The sequence below is a fragment of the Nerophis ophidion genome, linkage group LG11 (genome assembly GCF_033978795.1).
Source record: "Nerophis ophidion isolate RoL-2023_Sa linkage group LG11, RoL_Noph_v1.0, whole genome shotgun sequence".
NCBI classification, from domain to species: Eukaryota; Metazoa; Chordata; class Actinopteri; order Syngnathiformes; family Syngnathidae; genus Nerophis; species Nerophis ophidion.
The window spans coordinates 38,997,395-39,015,973 of record NC_084621.1 but is presented as its reverse complement, the minus strand read 5'-3'; the positions used below and the strand labels follow the sequence as shown (position 1 = coordinate 39,015,973).

Here is an 18,579-nt window from a genome sequence, read left to right as displayed (position 1 = left end):
TATTCTAAAGCTAACCAATTATAAATCAAATTCTTCTTTCATTAATGTGACCCTCCTGTACCCCAAAGGACAGCTGGGGTTGGCTGAGCCACCAGCAACCTGGAACAAGCGCGGTAGAAAAAGGATGGATGGAAAGAAATGCATGAGAATGTTTTATTATTTGAACGTTATTTTTAACGCTGTCATTTCCAGTGTAATTATTCATTACTTATCATGTTAAGCGATGTCAGCTGAGATTTATCTGAGAGCCAGATACAGTCGTCAAAAGAGCCACGTCTCTCTCGCGAGCCATAGGTTCCCTACCCCTGTCCTAAGGCAGGTTAATACTGTAAACATTCAGCAGGTCATCGTGATACAAAACAATACATCAATCACAAGACATTACACATTATAAACATACCATAACCACAGACCATGGACAAAAACATAAAATAAGCAACAAACAAACAATACTCAATTTGTACACAATTTAAATTGAAGTGTATTAAAGCTCTCAATATATTTTTTAAATAGGTTGTAATTCACATACTGAGTTAACAATTAATACATTATCATTTGTTCAATAATAAAAAATGGCTGAGCTGATAATGATGTGCTGTCCAGTTATGATATCTGGAATTCTTACATTTTTAGCCTGATTTGCACTTTGCATGCAGTTTCAATTCCAAGACACCAGATGGCAGTAGTGTGTGGCTACGCTTAGAGTCCAGTATAAAGAGAGTAAGGCCAACCTGGTTTCAGGCCAATGAATGGTCAAAATGCACTCACGTGACTACAGGGCACCATGATTGCTACCAACTTTGACCTGACGCTATGTTTGCGGCGCTTCCTCGTTAATTTTTGTACGGATAAAAATGCCCTGTCGTAGAGCATGGTGCTGTTCTACCTGCGAGAATTGTGAAAAGACGTTACATCACTTTCCCCAACAACCCGGAAAGTAGACATGTATGGGAAGTGAAAGTTCACGAACAACACCGCAGAACCACGGATTACAGTGTCTTGTGCCGGGCGAACACACGACACAACGTCCGCGTTTTGTTCAGGAGAGAACACACATAGGCTAATACACAGGTGTCAAACTCAAGGCCCGGGGGCCAGATGTGGCCCACCACTTCATTTTACTTGGCCCTCGAAAGCCTGGAAATAATATGAATCGATAAAGTACTGTAACTTTTCTTACTAAAAGTACTCCATGTAATCGCAAATTATGTTAATTTAAATATTGTCTAATTATGCAAAAATATATTATCAAACATTCAAATCAATTTTCAAATAGAAATAAATACTAATAATAATGATTTCAAAACAAGATATCCATCAAATTGTGCATGTAAAAGCAGCAATAGATTTCATGGTCAAATTGTGAAATTTCGTTACGTCTCGTCTCGATTACTGAAACTTATTATTTTCGGGTCTCCCCATGTCTAGCATTAAAAGATTACAGTTGGTACAAAATGCGGCTGCTAGACTTTTGACAAGTACAAGAAAGTTTGATCATATTACACCTATACTGGCTCACCTGCACTGGCTTCCTGTGCACTTAAGATGTGACTTTAAGGTTTTACTACTTACCTATAAAATACTACACGGTCTAGCTCCATCCTATCTTGCCGATTGTATTGTACCATATGTCCCGGCAAGAAATCTGCGTTCAAAGGACTCCGGCTTATTAGTGATTCCTAAAGCCCAAAAAAAGTCTGCGGGCTATAGAGCGTTTTCCGTTCGGGCTCCAGTACTCTGGAATGCCCTCCCGGTAAAAGTTTGAGATGTTACCTCAGTAGAAGCATTTTTAAGTCTCACCTTAAAATGTATTTGTATACTCTAGCCTTTAAATAGACCTCCTTTTCAGACCAGTTGATCAGCCGCTTCTTTTCTTTTTCTCCTCTGTCCCCACCTCCCTTGTGGAGGGGGTCCGGTCCGATGACCATGGATGAAGTACTGGCTGTCCAGAGTCGGGACCCAGGATGGACCACTTGTCGGGACCCAGAATGGACCGCTCGCCTGTGTATCGCTTGAGGACATCTCTACGATGCTGATCCGACTCCGCTTGGGATGGTTTCCTGTGGACGGGACTCTCGCTGCTGTCTTGGATCCGCTTTGAACTGAACTCCCGTGGCTGTGTTGGAGCCACTATGGATTGAACTTTCACAGTATCATGTTAGACCTGCTCGACATCCATTGCTTTCTGTCCCCTAGAGGGGGGGACTATGAGGTCCTCTCCAAGGTTCTCATAGTCATCATTGTCACTGGCGTCCCACTGGGTGTGAGTTTTCCTTGCCCTTATGTGGGTTCTTCCGAGGTTGTCGTAGTCGTAGTGGTTTGTGCAGTCCTTTGAGACAGTTGTGATTTAGGGCTATATAAATAAACATTGATTGATTGATGATTGATTGAAATTTACTGTGATTTTTACATAATTTTTCTCTCAATGAATTTATTTAATGAAATTATTCCAACTTACCATCCATCCATCCTTTTTCTACTGCTTGTCCCTTTCGGGGTCGCGGTGGGTACTGGGGCCTATATTGTTTTTAAACATCTACAAATAAAATGCATTAAAAATTGTGTAATAATAGTATTCACTGTTAGAAGCGGCCTCTGGTCCCAAACATGACTGCGATGTGGCCCTCAGTGAAAACGACTTTGACACCTCTGGGCTAATATAAATAAAAAAAACTGAAGATATTAATGAATTAAAAAGATGATTCGACAAAAACAGACGTTCTATAAATCTAAATAAAACTAAAATGATGCAGTAGACATTGAAAGAGTTAAAAGAACCACATTTTGGGTGTAATAATAGATAACATAATGAACTGAAAATCTCAGATAAAAAAATATATAACATTAAGTGGCAAAAATATTTCAATAATGAATAAAGCAAAATATGTCCTGGCCCAAAAATCACTTTATATTCTCTACTGCTCGCTAGTGTTACCGCATCTGAGTTATTGTGCAGAAAAACGGGGAAATAACTACAAAAGTACACCACCACAGTTGACATACTTCACATAAAAGTCACAATTTCTACGTGATCGTTGATCCAAAGCTAATGAAGATTCTGGTAATATGAGGGCAATAATTTATGTTTTTGGTTGTTTTTTTCATGTTTTTTTTGGGTGTGTGTTAGAGACTATTTCACAAAATAAAATCATGTTTTATTGTACGTTTATGAGCTAGAGCAGTGGGTCCCAAATGGGGGTATGCGTACCCCTGAGGGTAGTTGAATGTATGCCATGGGGTATGTGAGATTTTTCAAAAATATTCTAAAAATAGCAACAATTCAAAAATCCTTTATAAATATATTTATTGAATAATAATACTTCAACAACATATGAATGTAAGTTCATAAACTGTGAAAAGAAATGCAACAATGCAATATTCAGTGTTGACAGCTAGATTTCTTGTGGACATGTTCCATAAATATTGATGTTAAAGATTTCTTTTTTTTTTTGTGAAGAAATGTTTAGAATTAAGTTCATGAATCCAGATGGATCTCTATTACAATCCCCAAAGAGGACACTTTAAGTTGATGATTACTTCTATGTGTAAAAAGCTTTATTTATAATTGAACCACTTGTTTATTTTTCAACAAGTTGTTAGTTATTTTGATATCTTTTTTCCAAATAGTTCAAGAAAGACCACTACAAATGAGCAATATTTTGCACTGTTATATAATTTAATAAATCAAAAACTGATGACTTCTTTATCTCTTTTTTTTTCAACCAAAAATGTTTTGCTCTGATTAGGGGGTACTTGAATTAGAAAAATGTTCACTAAAAAAAAGGTTGAGAACCACTGAGCTAGAATTAATATTTTGGTTCATTCTGTCAGAAAAACTAATGTCAAAACGTTACTCTCTTAATTTATAGTCTGTTGCCTGGTCAGGGAACCAATTGTTTTTCGTCTTTCAATATATACTTTGACTCAACTGTATTGTTTTGTGTTTTTTTCAACTCACATTAATGAAAAGAAAATACATGACCAAAACATACACTGCCCAATCAGTATCAGATTGATCTTTTTCAGTTGTTGCCTGTGTTTATTTTCACAACTATAAGTGTTTTTCATATTATTATATTGCTGACATCGGTATACTCGTCTATTGATTGAGTGTTTGCAAACAAAAATGGGGCTTTGGAGCAAACAGTTAAATAATTTAAACTACAGGCAATAGTATTATCTTTTCTTTTTTTATTTTGCTTTTTTTCATTTTGTGCTACTGACTTTATTTTGATCAAACAAAAATAAAATGATACAATAAATGATATTATACGATGATACAATAAAATATAATGTAGTAAAAAAACATTATTATTTTTAATAGATTTGTTATTTGCCTATCGTGTTGGTTCTGTATTTTATTGTGATTGCAGTCCTGGTAAATATTGCTCTGCATTTACTTGGTTTTGGCTGAATACCAAACTTTGTAGCAGTGCCCACTGCTGCTAGATCAGTGATTGTCAACCAATGTGCCGCGGCACACTGGTGTGCCATGAGATATTGTCTGGTGTGCCGTGGGTGATTATGCAACTTCCCCTAATTGGTCCAAAAAATATTTTTTGCAAATCTGTAAATCATAATAAAGTGCCATTGTCTAGTGCCTGTGCTGTGTAGAGCTTGGCAGGGTAATCTTGTAATACTCCATATCAGTAGGTGGCATTGTGTTGTTGGAATGCGTCAAGGATGGTTTGTCGTGATCCCAATATGCAGAGCACAGCGGGAGACAGCGTGCAGGTAAAAAGGTACGTAGCGCTTAAACCAAAAATCAACAAAAAGGCAAGTCCCGCGAGGAAAAGGCACTGAAGCATAGGGATGGCTATGTAAAACAAAAGTAAAACTGAAGTGGCTACAAAGTCAACAATAAAAGAATGCTGGACGACAGCAAAAACTTACAGCGTGTAGGGCAAAGACGGCGTCCACAAAGTACATCCGTACTTGACATGACATTCAACAATTTCCCCACAAAGAAGGATGGCCTACGCACAACTTAAATAGTTTTGATTGCGAAAACAAAGCAGGTTCGGGAAATAGCACTCAAAAGAAGGCGTGAAGCTGCTACAGGAGAACACCAACAAAACAGGAAATGTGACAAAAATAACAGCGCAAGACAGGAACTAAAGCATGACACACAGGAAACAACAATAAACTCAAAATAAGGCCAGACAACCTGGTGGAGTTTCATTTTTTAACCTTTTCTGCTGGTGGTGTGCCTCTGTATTTTTTTTAATGAAAAAAATGTGCCTTGGCTCAAAAAAGGTTGAAAAAACTGTGCTAGATGAGCGGCTGCAGAAGTTTTATCACTTAATATAATCCATCCATAACGAAATGTTCCGCAAAATCATGTTTTCTGGGTACAGCTGTTGCAAAGGTAGCTCACAGTATCTTCCAAGAGATACTGTGACAACAGGTTGTCCTTGACATTTTGAACCTGTCATAAAGTTAAGAACACGTCTAAATGAGTCCGTGCCAAACGCAGCCCACAAGCATGCTGGCTCATGCATGAATGTACTCCTCCCTTACTTATCAGCCTTGCACATGGAGTCAATAGAAGTACGTCAACATGACGTACTTGCAACCTACTTTACAACACACACACACACACACACACACATGCACACACACACACACACGCACACATGCACACGCACACTCTTGTATTTGTTACCTTCTTGAGACCTCTGACAAATGCCTACCTCTTTAGGACCAAGCTTAAAGATTTGTATTTACAACATTATTAATATATACATACAATGCAAATATAAAAAGGTAAGTTTTTAGCTTATTTTATTATTGTTTGTTTGTAATTGGTTTTAATCTAATCATTTACTTGAAGTCCCGCCTTTCGCCCAAATGCAGCTGAGATAACCTCCAGCGCCCCCCGCGACCCTGAATGGGACAAGCGGTAGAAAAATGGATGGATGGATATTACAGTATGTCTCTGTATACATATGTATTTTTTAGTTGTTTAATTAATTTTGGGGCAGCAAGGTGAAACAGGGGTTAGTGCATGTGCCTCACGATACAAAGGTCCTCTCTGTGACTGCGTGGGTTCCCTCGGGGTACTCCGGCTTCCTCCCACCTCCAAAGACATGCACCTGGGGATAGGTTGATTGGCAACACTAAATGGTCCCTAGTGTGTGAATGTGAGTGTTAATGTTGTCCGTCTATATGTGTTGGCCCTGTGATGAGGAGGCGACTTGTCCAGGGTGTACCTGAATTGATTAACGTGGACCCCGACTTAAACAAGTTGAAAAACTTATTGGGGTGTTACCATTTAGTGGTCAATTGTACGGAATATGTACTGAACTGTGCAATCTACTAATAAAGGTATCAATCAATCAATCAATCAAAACCCCGCCTCCCGCCCGAGTGCAGCTGGGATGGGGTCCAGCCGCCCCCGCTATCCCGAAGGAGACAGGCAGTGGAGAATGGGTGGATGGAATTAGTTTTGGCCAAAGGGGGTGGACACACACACTTGTTATTATACATGTTGGCCAGAGGGGGAGCACTTTTAAAACCGACACACAGTCAATTTGAAAAGTCCCTCCTTTTTGGGACCACCCTAATTTTGATGGATTTCACCACCAGGGATGCAAACGAGACATTCTCTATTAGATGCAATGGTTTTCCATATTGGGACCATGATTTATTTCCTAACTTGTTCACCGGTAACCATATGGAAGGCACTTTTCCTCGTTGAAGTATTTAACCACCTGCTCCGCCTTTCAGGTAACTATTTGTAAAGGAGCATGTGTGGTCAAAATCTATTGCACAAACATTGATTGATGATTGATTGAATTGGTAGAGTTTATCTATGGTTAAAGGCCTACTGAAATGAGATTTTCTTATTTAAACGACGATAGCAGGTCCATTCTATGTGTCATATTTGATCATTTTGCGATATTGCCATATTTTTGCTGAAAGGATTTAGTAAAGAACATCCACGATAAGGTTCGCAACTTTTGGTGCAGATAAAAAAGCCCTGCCTTTACCGGAAGTCGAAGACGATGACGTCACAAGGGTGAGGGCTCCTCACGTCCTCACATTGTTTATAATGAGAGCCTCCAACAAAAAGAGCTATTCGGACAGAGAAAACTACAATTTCCCCATTCATTCGAGCGAGGATGAAAGATTCGTGGATTCTATTTATAGCGAAGGACTAGAAAAAAAATAAATAAATAAATAAAGTTTAAAAAAAAAAGGCGATTGCATTGGGACGGATTCAGATGTTTTTAGACACATTCACTAGGATAATTCTAGGAAATCCCTTATCTTTCTATTGTGTTGCTAGTGTTTTAGTGAGATTAAATTGTCACGCGTACGGCGCACTTGCTGCGCGGAGTTGTCACTTCGTGGATGCACAACGACCAGTCAGGCAGGATTGCAGGTAGGAATAAGTTTTAATATAATTAAACAAAAGAACACTGGTGGAACTGGTGCAAATGAGGAAAAACAAAGCACGTGCCAACGCACAGAAAGCTAATGCTAAAACTTAGCAGGAAACAGAAAACACTAAACAACGTGCCGCACGCACGTGAAGCTAAGGCGGAACTTAGCACAAAATACTCTAGGACACAGGATACAAAACGTGACCTGTTGCAAAAGCAAACAAAGAGCCGAGGACGAACTCTGGAATCAGGTGGGCTTAAACACACAAATAATAATCAGAAACAGGTGTGTGACAGGAGCCCGTGAGGAGGAGCACATTACGTTGCCATGGGGATTAAAACAAACGAGGAAGTGCTCAAACGCAATGAATCGGCCGGGTCCAGAACTAAACATGAACAAAGACATATAAACGACAAAACAATAAACGATCCGCATAGCGGACCGTGACATAAATAGTACCTGATAGCCGGAGGGGTGTGTCCACGTGTGTTTTGAGGCCAGTGTCTGAGGGAAGTCACGGCAGATACAAGGACGGCGCAAACGCCACAGATCTCCGGTAAGAGGCGACTTTTTAACACAATTTTCTAACCGAAACCTGCCAGTTGACAAGTGGTCTGGAACCACCTCCGGGAATTTCCAACAAGGAATCACTGTGTGTTTGTGTGGCTAAAGGCTAAAGCTTTCCAACTCCATCTTTCTACTTTGACTTCTCCATTATTAATTGAACAAATTGCAAAAGATTCAGCAACACAGATGTCCAGAATACTGTTAAATTGCGCAATGAAAAGAGACGACTTTTAGCCGCAAATGGTGCTGCGCTAAAATTTCCTGACAGTCCGTGACGTCACGCGCACGCGTCATCATTCCGCGACGTTTTCAACAAGAAACTCCACGGGAAATTTAAAATTGCAATTTAGTAAACTAAACTGGCCGTATTGGCATGTGTTGCATCGTAAATATTTCATCATTGATATATAAACTATCAGACTGCGTGGTGGGTAGTGGCGGGTTTCAGTAGGCCTTTAATGGTTAATAATATTTTGTGATTAAACACATTGATTACCGCGTTAGATTTGACAGCCCTATAATACATAAATGGTTTGTAGATGTAGTTTTCAGATTGACTTTTTTTTTTAATTGAATTGTGTTGAAGTGCGCACATACTATTGTCTATCTTTTGACTTTGTCATTGAGCACAATCTTATTTGATAAACATAGCTTAATTTTTTGTCAACATAATTGTAATCATGCAATGAATTATTTACAAAGCTTCTAAGTATAGTTTTAATAAAAAAAAGCATCATTACATTTGTCATCATTTTCATTAAAAAATATGGGAGCTTTTTGGGAAAAATTAAGGGAAACTACTGGTCTTTCAAGTAGGGTAAGCTCATGTCTAGCTACAACCTAAAGACAAGCACAATCTCCAATAATACATCAGAGATATAAAAATGCTACATTTCAGAAAACATCACTTACAGGATAGTAAAACTCCATAACAACTCAAAACAACGGAATGAAACATGGAAAATGCCATGGCATTGGGCTGATTCACTCAGACAGATCATCTAATCATTATGCAGAAGCTCAGTATCCAGGCCAGCCGAGGCCACGCCCACTTTCCATACACCTTTACAGAAATTCAGTGTTCGATAGGCGGGGCAAAGTTGAGAATGTATCCAATGATTGTCTAGTTTGGCTTCTGTTGGACAAGCCACTTTATGCTCCTCCATTGAAGTCAATGGACACTCAACATCAACACTAGGGCTGGGGGATATGGCCATTTATTTATATCTCGATATTTTTAGGCCATATCGTGATACACGATATATATCTCAATATTTTGCCTTAGCCTTGAATTAACACTTGATGCATATAATCACAGCAGTATGATGATTCTACATTAAAACATTCTTCTTCATACTGCATTAACATATGCTCATTTTAAACTTTCATGCAGAGAAGGAAATCACAACTAAGTCAATTTACCAAAACTGCATTTATCAAACAGTTATTAAGCAGTGGCACAAACATTCACATAATTTCCAAAATAGAAAGTGCAAGATTGTCAGAGATTTTTTAAAACAAGCTATTAGTGCACTTTTGTGCATGATGTCACTAAGATGACATATCAAAACAACACTAAATTAAAGTGCACTTTTTGTTCAGAACGCCACTGCAATAGTTTAAAAGAAATATAGTGCACTTTTGTGCATGATGTCACACAAGATATTTCAATAACTGTCAAATAAAAATGAGCTGCATAATAGGAAATCAAATAGTGAATGTCCTTCGCCATGTGGTAGGTTACTGCGGACGTTACCTTCTCCTGTTGTAGACTGTTTTTTGTTGATCTGGAAATGGTTGCTTGGGCATTTTGTGTGTGTGGCACCGGACGGAGATGTTGACATGCAGAGTTTCAAGCACTCCTTATTCTCTAGCGCAGGGGTCGGGAACCTTTTTGGCTGAGAGAGCCATATAAGCCAAATATTTTAAAAAGTATTTCCGGGAGAGCCATACAACTTTTTTTTTTTTTTAACACTGAATACAACTATATGCGTGCATTTTTAAGAAAGACCAACATTTTTAGAGTATAATAAGTCTCTTATTCTTTTTAATAACATTGTTATTCTGAGGCTGGCCAAAAATAAATAAAATACTTCTTACCATTAATGGGACTTCTTGAACAGGTGCGGTAGAAACCGGATGGATGGATGAAAATGCATTAGAATGTTTTATATTTTGAACGTTATTTTTGATACTGTGATTACCAGTGGAATTATTCATTACTTATCGTGTTAAGCAATGTCAGCTAAAATTTATCTGAGAGCCAGGTGCAGTCATCAAAAGAGCCACATCTGGCTCTAGAGCCATAGGTTCCCTACCCCTGCTCTAGCGGGTGACTTTTCAAATGATGCTTCAAATTAGCAGTGGTGCTTCTTTTTGTAGCAACGTTTTTGCCCCATACTTGACATATTACAGTTGTCTGTTCAACATCTTCCCGCTTGAAGCCAAACCACCGCCAGACTCCCTGCTGTTTTCATTAGGAATGATTTCTTCCTTCATTTTTTACCATATTCGCACCTTCTCTCTCTCGTATTACCACTCTCACCACTCCGCTAGCATCACAGCTAACGTTACCGTGCCGCTACCGCACGCGCGACAGTATGTGACGTATGTAAGAAGGTGCGCTTGTTTGATGTCTCTGTGAGGGGAGACAAGAAGAGTGAGAACAGCCTGCAGTGTAATGCCCGCAGCTAAAAGCAAACGGCGTGAGAAAGAGAACTCGAATATCACAATATAGTCATTTTCTATATCACACAGAGACAAACCCGCGATATATCGAGTACATTCAATGTATCGCCCAGCCCTAATCAACACTATTGAATGCACTCAGATGCTACCACAATGAATGACAAGCAAGTAGCTGATTCTGAACAAAAGTTGAACGCATTCTAGCACATATATATTCAATGACATGTAAACACAAAAGTACACATTTGACTACTTTAAACCACACTTTCCTTGCAGTCTTAGAGCAATCGCCACAGAAATAATGGTCCATTTTAAAAGCACTAAAATAATCTTTCCTGCCAACATCCTGTGTTAATGTTTCCTGCTGTGCTGCTCAGAAAAGTTAACATATAGGAAACTAATACAAACCCTGTTTCCATATGAGTTGGGAAATTGTGTTAGATGTAAATATAAATGAAATACAATGATTTGTAAAGGCTTTTCAACCTATATTCAATTGAATGCTCTACAAAGACAAGATATTTGATGTTCAAACTCATAAACTTTTTTTTTTTTGCAAGTAATAATTAACTTAGAATTTCATGGCTGCAACACATGCCAAAGTAGTTGGGAAAGGGCATGTTCACCACTGTGTTTTCTTTTAACAACACTCAACAAACGTTTGGGAACTGAGGAAACTAATTGTTGAAGTTTTAAAAGTGGAATTCTTTCTCATTCTTGTTTCATGTAGAGTTTCAGTTGTTCCAACAGTCCGGGGTCTCTGCTGTCATATTTTACGCTTCATAATGCGCCACACATTTTCGATGGGAGACAGGTCTGGACTGCAGGCGGGCCAGGAAAATAACCGCACTTTTTTTTTTCGAAGCCACGCTGTTGTAACACGTGCTGAATGTGGCCTGGCATTGTCTTGCTGAAATACTCAGTAGAAGCATTTAAGTCTCACCTTAAAACTCATTTGTATACTCTAGCCTTTAAATAGACTTGCTTTTTAGACCAGTTGATATGCCGTTCCTTTTCTTTTTTCTCCTATGTCTCACTCTCCCTTGTGGAGGGGGTCCGGTCCGATCCGGTGGCCATGTACTGCTTGCCTGTGTATCGGCTGGGGACATCTCTGCGCTGCTGATCTGCCTCCGCTTGGGATGGTTTCCTGCTGGCTCCTCTGTGAACGGGACTCTCGCTGCTGTGTCGGATCCGCTTTGGACCAGACTCTCGCGACTGTGTGGATCCATTATGGATTGAACTTTCACAGTATCATGTTAGACCCGCTCGACATCCATTACTTTCGTCCTCTCCAAGGTTCTCATAGTCATCATTATCACCGACGTCCCACTGGGTGTGAGTTTTCCTTGCCCTTATGTGGGCCTACCGAGGATGTCGTAGTGGTTTGTGTTGTGGTTTGTGCAGCCCTTTGAGACACTAGTGATTTAGGGCTATATAAGTAAACATTGATTGATTGATTGAAATAAGCAGGGGCGTCCATGAAAAAGACGGCACTTAGATGGCAGCATATATTGTTCCAAAACCTGTATGTACCTTTCAGCATTAATGGTGCCGTCACAGATGTGTAAGTTACCCAAGCCTCGGGCACTAATACACCCCCATACCATCACAGATGCTGGCTTTTGAACTTTGCGTCGATAACAGTCTGGATGGTTCGTTTCCCCTTTGGTCCTGATGACACGATGTCGAATATTTCCAAAAACAATTTGAAATGTGGACTTATCAGACCACAGAAAACTTTTCCACTTTGCATCAGTCCATCTTAGATGATCTCGGGCCCAGGGCAGCCGGCGGCGTTTCTTGATGTTGTTGATAAATGGCTTTTGCTTTCATAGTGGAGCTTTAACTTGCACTTACAGATGTAGCGACGAACTGTATTTAGTTACAGTGGTTTTCTGAAGTGTTCCTGAGCCCATGTGGTGATATCCTTTAGAGATTGATGTCGGTTTTTGATACAGTGCCGTCCGAGGGATCGAAGGTCACGGTCATTCAATGTTGGTTTCCGGCCATGCCGCTTATGTGGAGTGATTTCTCCAGATTCTCTGAACCTTTTGATGATATTAGGGACCGTAGATGATGAAATCCCTAAATTTCTTGCAATTGCACTTTGAGAAATGTTGTTCTTAAACTGTTTGACTATTTACTCACGCAGTTGTGGACAAAGGGGTGTACCTCGCCCCATCCTTTGTTGTGAAAGACTGAGCGTGTTTTGGGAAGCTGTTTTTATACCCAATCATGGCACCCACCTGTTCCCAATTACCCTGCACACCTGTGGGGTGTTCCAAATAAGTGTTTGATGAGCATTCCTCAACTATATCAGTATTTATTGCCACCTTTACCAACTTCTTTGTCATGTGTTGCTGGCATCAAATTTGAAAGTTAATGATTATTTGCAACAAAAACATTTTTTTATCAGTTTGAACATCAAATATGTTTTCTTTGTAGCATATTCAACTGAATATGGGTTGAAAATGATTTGCAAATCATTGTATTCCGTTTATATTTACATCCATCCATCCATCCATTTTTCTACCGCTTATTCCCTTTATATTTACATCTAACACAATTTCCCAACTCATACGGAAAAACGGGGTTGGTAAAACAAGACAGTTACGACCATTACAATTGCTACATTATTTGTTTTTGCATTCGTACCAATTGTTAGTGCACAAGTACTAAACTTTTTAAAGTCTTAACGTAACTAAGCTTTGTTACTTTGCAGGTAAGTTGTGTATCTCAGATTTTGGTGTGATTTTTATTTCATAACTCTCCTGAAGACTTGGCAAAGTGTTATTCATGTTTCTAACTGATACACTGTCTATTGTATATCTTTGTCAATAGGAATGTGTGTTTGTGTTGATACACACAACACAATCTTTCCACCTTCAACAAAAATGTTTTGTATTGTTTTGTACAAAGTGTCTATCCTAATGTGCTTGCCGAGGTGTCATAACAAGCAAAAAGGGTGAGCAGTGTGCGAACCACAACAACAAAAAACGGTCAGTTCATCCTGGAAACTTGTCGTATTTTCCTTCAGGCCAAAAAACCTTCTATACAAACACCTAAAGAGATCACCATCTTATCTTATTTCAACCCTCTCTTGACACCCTCCCCCCTTTTTTTCTCTCTGTGTGCGCTTTTTATTCTTGGCATTACTCCAGTAGGCAGAGAAGGGGTTAAAAAATTGTCTGGCACAGGAAGGAGCCAGAAAAAGTGGAGAGTGAATAATAGACACATGCTGAGATGCCATGCTGGGATGTTTAACAGGTTATACCTCCTTCTCAGGACATGGAGGAGGAATGAGAAGTTAATATTAAAGGATGCCATTTTTTGACAAAAATGTAGCAAGTTTTTCTCCAAAATGTCACAATTTTACAATCTTAAAGACTTCAGCAGCTAGACAAGTTAGTTGATGTGGGAATCTTTGGGCACCGATTTGATTCTGATTCTTGGGGTGACGATGCAATTAGGAATCCATTGTCGATTCAACACAATTTTCGTCATATATTATTTGGTATATAAATTATGATAAAATCTTTTTCAAAACAGTTTACAAAAGCTCCTATTGGCTGCTGATGTACGCCTTACAGTATACGTGCAGTGTTGGCCTAAAAAACTTTTTTTAATGTATTTTTAACATTTTATTTACAAAAATCACTGAATTGTAATCACTTTAATAAAAGAAAATGATGACATAGTGCTGTATTTTTTTCTTTATCTCTTTTTTTCAACCAAAAATGCTTTGCTCTGATTAGGGGACACTTGAATTAAAAAAATGTTCACAAGGGGTACATCACTGAAAAATGGTTGAGAACGAAAATATGACAACTCCAACTCATTCACAACTTTACAATACTTAGGATTGAAATACAAAGCAATTGAGAAGATATATGAATATAACATATAATACTAGAAAAAGAAAACCAAACATTTACAAAAACAACAGTATAAATATTAATAATAATATCAATGGGTTATAGTTGTATAGCGCTTTTCTACCTTCAAGGTACTCAAAGCGCTTTGACACTATTTCCACATTCACATACACATTCACCCTAGGGCTGGGCGATATATCGATATACTTGATATATCGCCGGTTTGTCTCTGTGCGATACAGAATATGACTATATCGTGATATCCGAGTACCGTATTTTTTTGAATTGCCACTGGGGCGCTAATTAATTTAAAACCTCTTCTCACTCCTGCGCTTACCAAAGGCATGCGGTAAAAGTAAGCATGCGCTAATTATTTTAAAACCTCTTCTCACTCCGGCACTTACCAAAGGTATGCAGTAGAAATTTGAGTGTGATGTAAGCTTGGACCTTAAATCCTACTGAATAGCTCTTAATCTTCTTCCCTTTATGCAATTTCAAATTACCGGTATTGAAATCAGCCTCCTCCATTCTGAAAATGATGACAGGGGAAGTGTCACTTGTGACTTCACGAGTTTGACCAGGTGGTAAAACTAAACATGCGCTAATTATTTTGGGAAGCGAGTTTGACCTGGCAGTATTTCAAGGCAGGCGCATATTATATGCCCTGCGGCAATTCAAGGAAATACGGTATACGTTCTCACGCCGTTGCTTTTAGCTGTGGGCATTACACTACATGCTTTTATCACTCTTTGTTGTCTCTGATTTTCACAGACAGCAAGCGCACCTTCTTACATACGTCACATACGTATACGCCCTCGCGGAGCAGAGACGTAGCAGCATGGGTAACATTAGCTGTGGTGCGAGTGGTAATACGAGAGAAAGAAGGTGCCAATATGGTAACAAATGAAGGACAAATTAATTCCCAAGAAAATCAGCAGGGGGTCCATCGTCTGGAGGTGGTTTGGCTTCAAGTGGGAATATGTCGAACAGACAACCGTAATTTGTCAAGTGTGGGGCAAAAGCGTTGCTACAAAATGTAGCATCACTTGAAAAGTCACCTGCTAGACAATGAAGAATGCTTACTCCGCATGTCAACATCTCCGTTCGGTGCCACATGCCCACACCATCTAAATGCCGAGGCAAACATTTACAGCTCAACATCGTATGAAAAAAATAGTCAACAACAAAAAGAGATAATGTCCACAGTAACCTACCACATAGCGAAGGACGAACACAATTTAATTTCCCATTGTGCAGCTAATTTTTATTTGACAGTTATTGAAATATCTTGTGTGACATCATGCACAAAAGGGCATTTTATTTGTTTTAAACTATTGGAGTGGCGTTTTGTACAAAAAATGCACTTTAATTTAGTGTTGTTTTGATATGTCATCTTAGTGACATCATGCACAAAAGTGCACTAATAGCTTGTTTTAAAATGTCTCTGACAATCTTGCACTTTCTGTTTTGAAATGACATGAATGTTTGTGCCACTGCTTAATAACTGTTTAATAAATACAGTTTTAGTCAATTGACTTAACTGTGATTTCCTTCTCTGCATGAAAGTTTAAAATGAGCATATATTAATGTAGTATGCACAAAAATGTTTTAATGTAGACACATAGAATCATCGTACTGGTGTAATTATACGCATCAAGTGTTCATTCAAGGCTAAGGCAAAATATTGAGATATATATCAAGGTATCGCGATATGGCCTAAAAATATTGAGATATCAAAAAAGGCCATATCGCCCACCCCTAATTCACCCATTCACACACATATTCACACACTGATGGCAGGAGCTGCCATGCAAGGCTCTAACCACGACCCATCAGGAGCAAGGGTGAAGTGTCTTGCTCAAAGACACAACAGACGTGACTCTGATGACAAAAGCTGGGGATCAAATCAGGAACCCTCAGGTTGCTGGCATGGCCCCTGTACCAAATGTATTAATTATTTTGAATTGATTCTTGAAAATTATGACTCGATTTAGAATCGGAATAAATACAAATAGCAATTTGGATGTGAATCAAAAATTTTGAGCATCCGTACAAGACAATATGACAAAAAACTTTCACCTACACACACACACACACACACATTTGACCACTTTAATTATGCACCATTATTTCATACACAGGCAAAATTTGAATAAATACAAATATTTTCTTTTAGTGTGAATGGTTATTTTTTAGATGGAAATGACACAATACAATTGTAAAAAGACCCCAAGGTGTTTTTCATTGATTGTAGCATGGAAAATGTCTAACAGTGAGTGGGACCTTAGTTTTTGTATGTAACACTTTTTGTAAGATTAGGTTTTAGACGGAAAAAAAAAAAAGTTTAAAAACTATTTTCTTTCCTGTATAAAGTGCAACATAATGAAACCATGCATAAAAAGTCCATCTAAGCTCTGAGCGCAGTGGTCTCAAAGTCACTGAGGCGTATTACGGGAGGGAAATGGATCTGACGAGGTAACACGTTCATTCCCAGAGTTCAGTGTGTGTTTGCTTGGTTGTGTGTGTGTGTGTGTGTGTGTGTGTGTGTGTGTGTGTGCACGCGTGTGTGTGTGTGTGTGTGTGTGTGTGTGTGTGTGTGTGTGTGTGTGTGTGTGTGCATCTTCCCTTCGGCGTCCAGCGTGGACGGATGTGTCAACATCCTGCAATCTTACTGCTAAAAACTAAAAAAGCAGCCATCAATAACAGTAGTAGTGGGAGGTGGAGCAGGACAAACTCTGGCTGGATATATGCAGTTAGAGGGAAGGACCCCACTGTGCAATACTACCCTTCAAGTGCAATAAGTCCGACACTGATTGTTATTTATTACTCCCGTACTCTTGTCTTGTTCTGTATATTGCACAGTATTTTGTATTTCTATAGTGTTTTGTATATTGTACAGGATTGCTTATTATTTTTATTGGATAGTAGGCTGTTTATTTCAATTGTTAGTTTTTCCTTTATTACCTCTTGTGTTATTTATTTCACCCCATATTTGTTCCCACTACCGCACCTTATGTTGGAGTCTTTAATCTCGTTAAATGCAAATATAATGACAATAAAGTCCATTCTATTCTATTCTATTCTATTCTATTCTGGAGAGTGGCCGTGCGCAACCCGAGGGTCCCTGGTTCAATCCCCACCTAGTACCAACCTCGTCACGTCCGTTGTGTCTTGAGCAAGACACTTCACCCTTGCTCCTGATGGGTGCTGGTTAGCGCCTTGCATGGCAGCTCCCTCCATCAGTGTGTGAATGTGTGTGTGAATGGGTGAATGTGGAAGTAGTGCCAAAGCGCTTTGAGTACTTTGAAGGTAGAAAAGTGCTATACAAGTACAACCGATTCATTTATTATTTTTTTAAATACATGTTTGCACACATTATTGTTCTATGTAACTATGATGACAACATTTTCTTATGGCTCTGATATTAGATGACACATGTTCATGCACCTTTTCAACCTAATAGTGTGACAAAACATGCACTGCACATACTGTACTCATAGTCGTAGACCACCACCATGTAAGCATTCAGACACCCTGTACGTTGTTCAACACAACAAGTCATCTTGTCAACAAAAATTGATAAATGAAATGTATCGCCCACATTTTTCAATAACAGTCGGTAGGGATGGGTACCATTTACATTTGAACCGATACGGTACCAATTCCAGGCAACTGGGAATTGATACCTGCACTCAACAGTACCAATTTTCTGTACTTTGAGGGTAAATATAATTGCGTTTAATAATGAAAGTCTTTTTTTTTATTATTGCAACATTGAAAAATGAGCTGATTATGTTAACTGCTGTCCAGTTGTTATATTTTCTTTTTATTATCATCATATCATTTGTAAGTGTGACATTAAGTTGTAATCACAGTTGCAAGTCTAAGACGTTAGATGGCAGTAGTGTATAGTTTATGGTGTGTTTCTTTTATAGTGCCCTAAAAAGTGTTAATACCGTAAGTATTGGACTTAATACGCACCAGCTGTTTAATTTTAACATGCAGCTTTGTTCTGGTATTCATTAACAAAATTGAAGGTGTTGAAATCGCCATGTAAAAT

General features: G+C 38.8%; 1 protein-coding gene across 2 annotated transcripts in view; it reads right to left on the bottom strand.

Moving 5' to 3' along the window:
• The window catches only part of deptor (DEP domain containing MTOR-interacting protein), a 90,420-nt gene that overhangs the window by 12,398 nt on the left and 59,443 nt on the right, over positions 1-18,579 (bottom strand). The gene's annotated exons all lie outside the window — the stretch shown is intronic.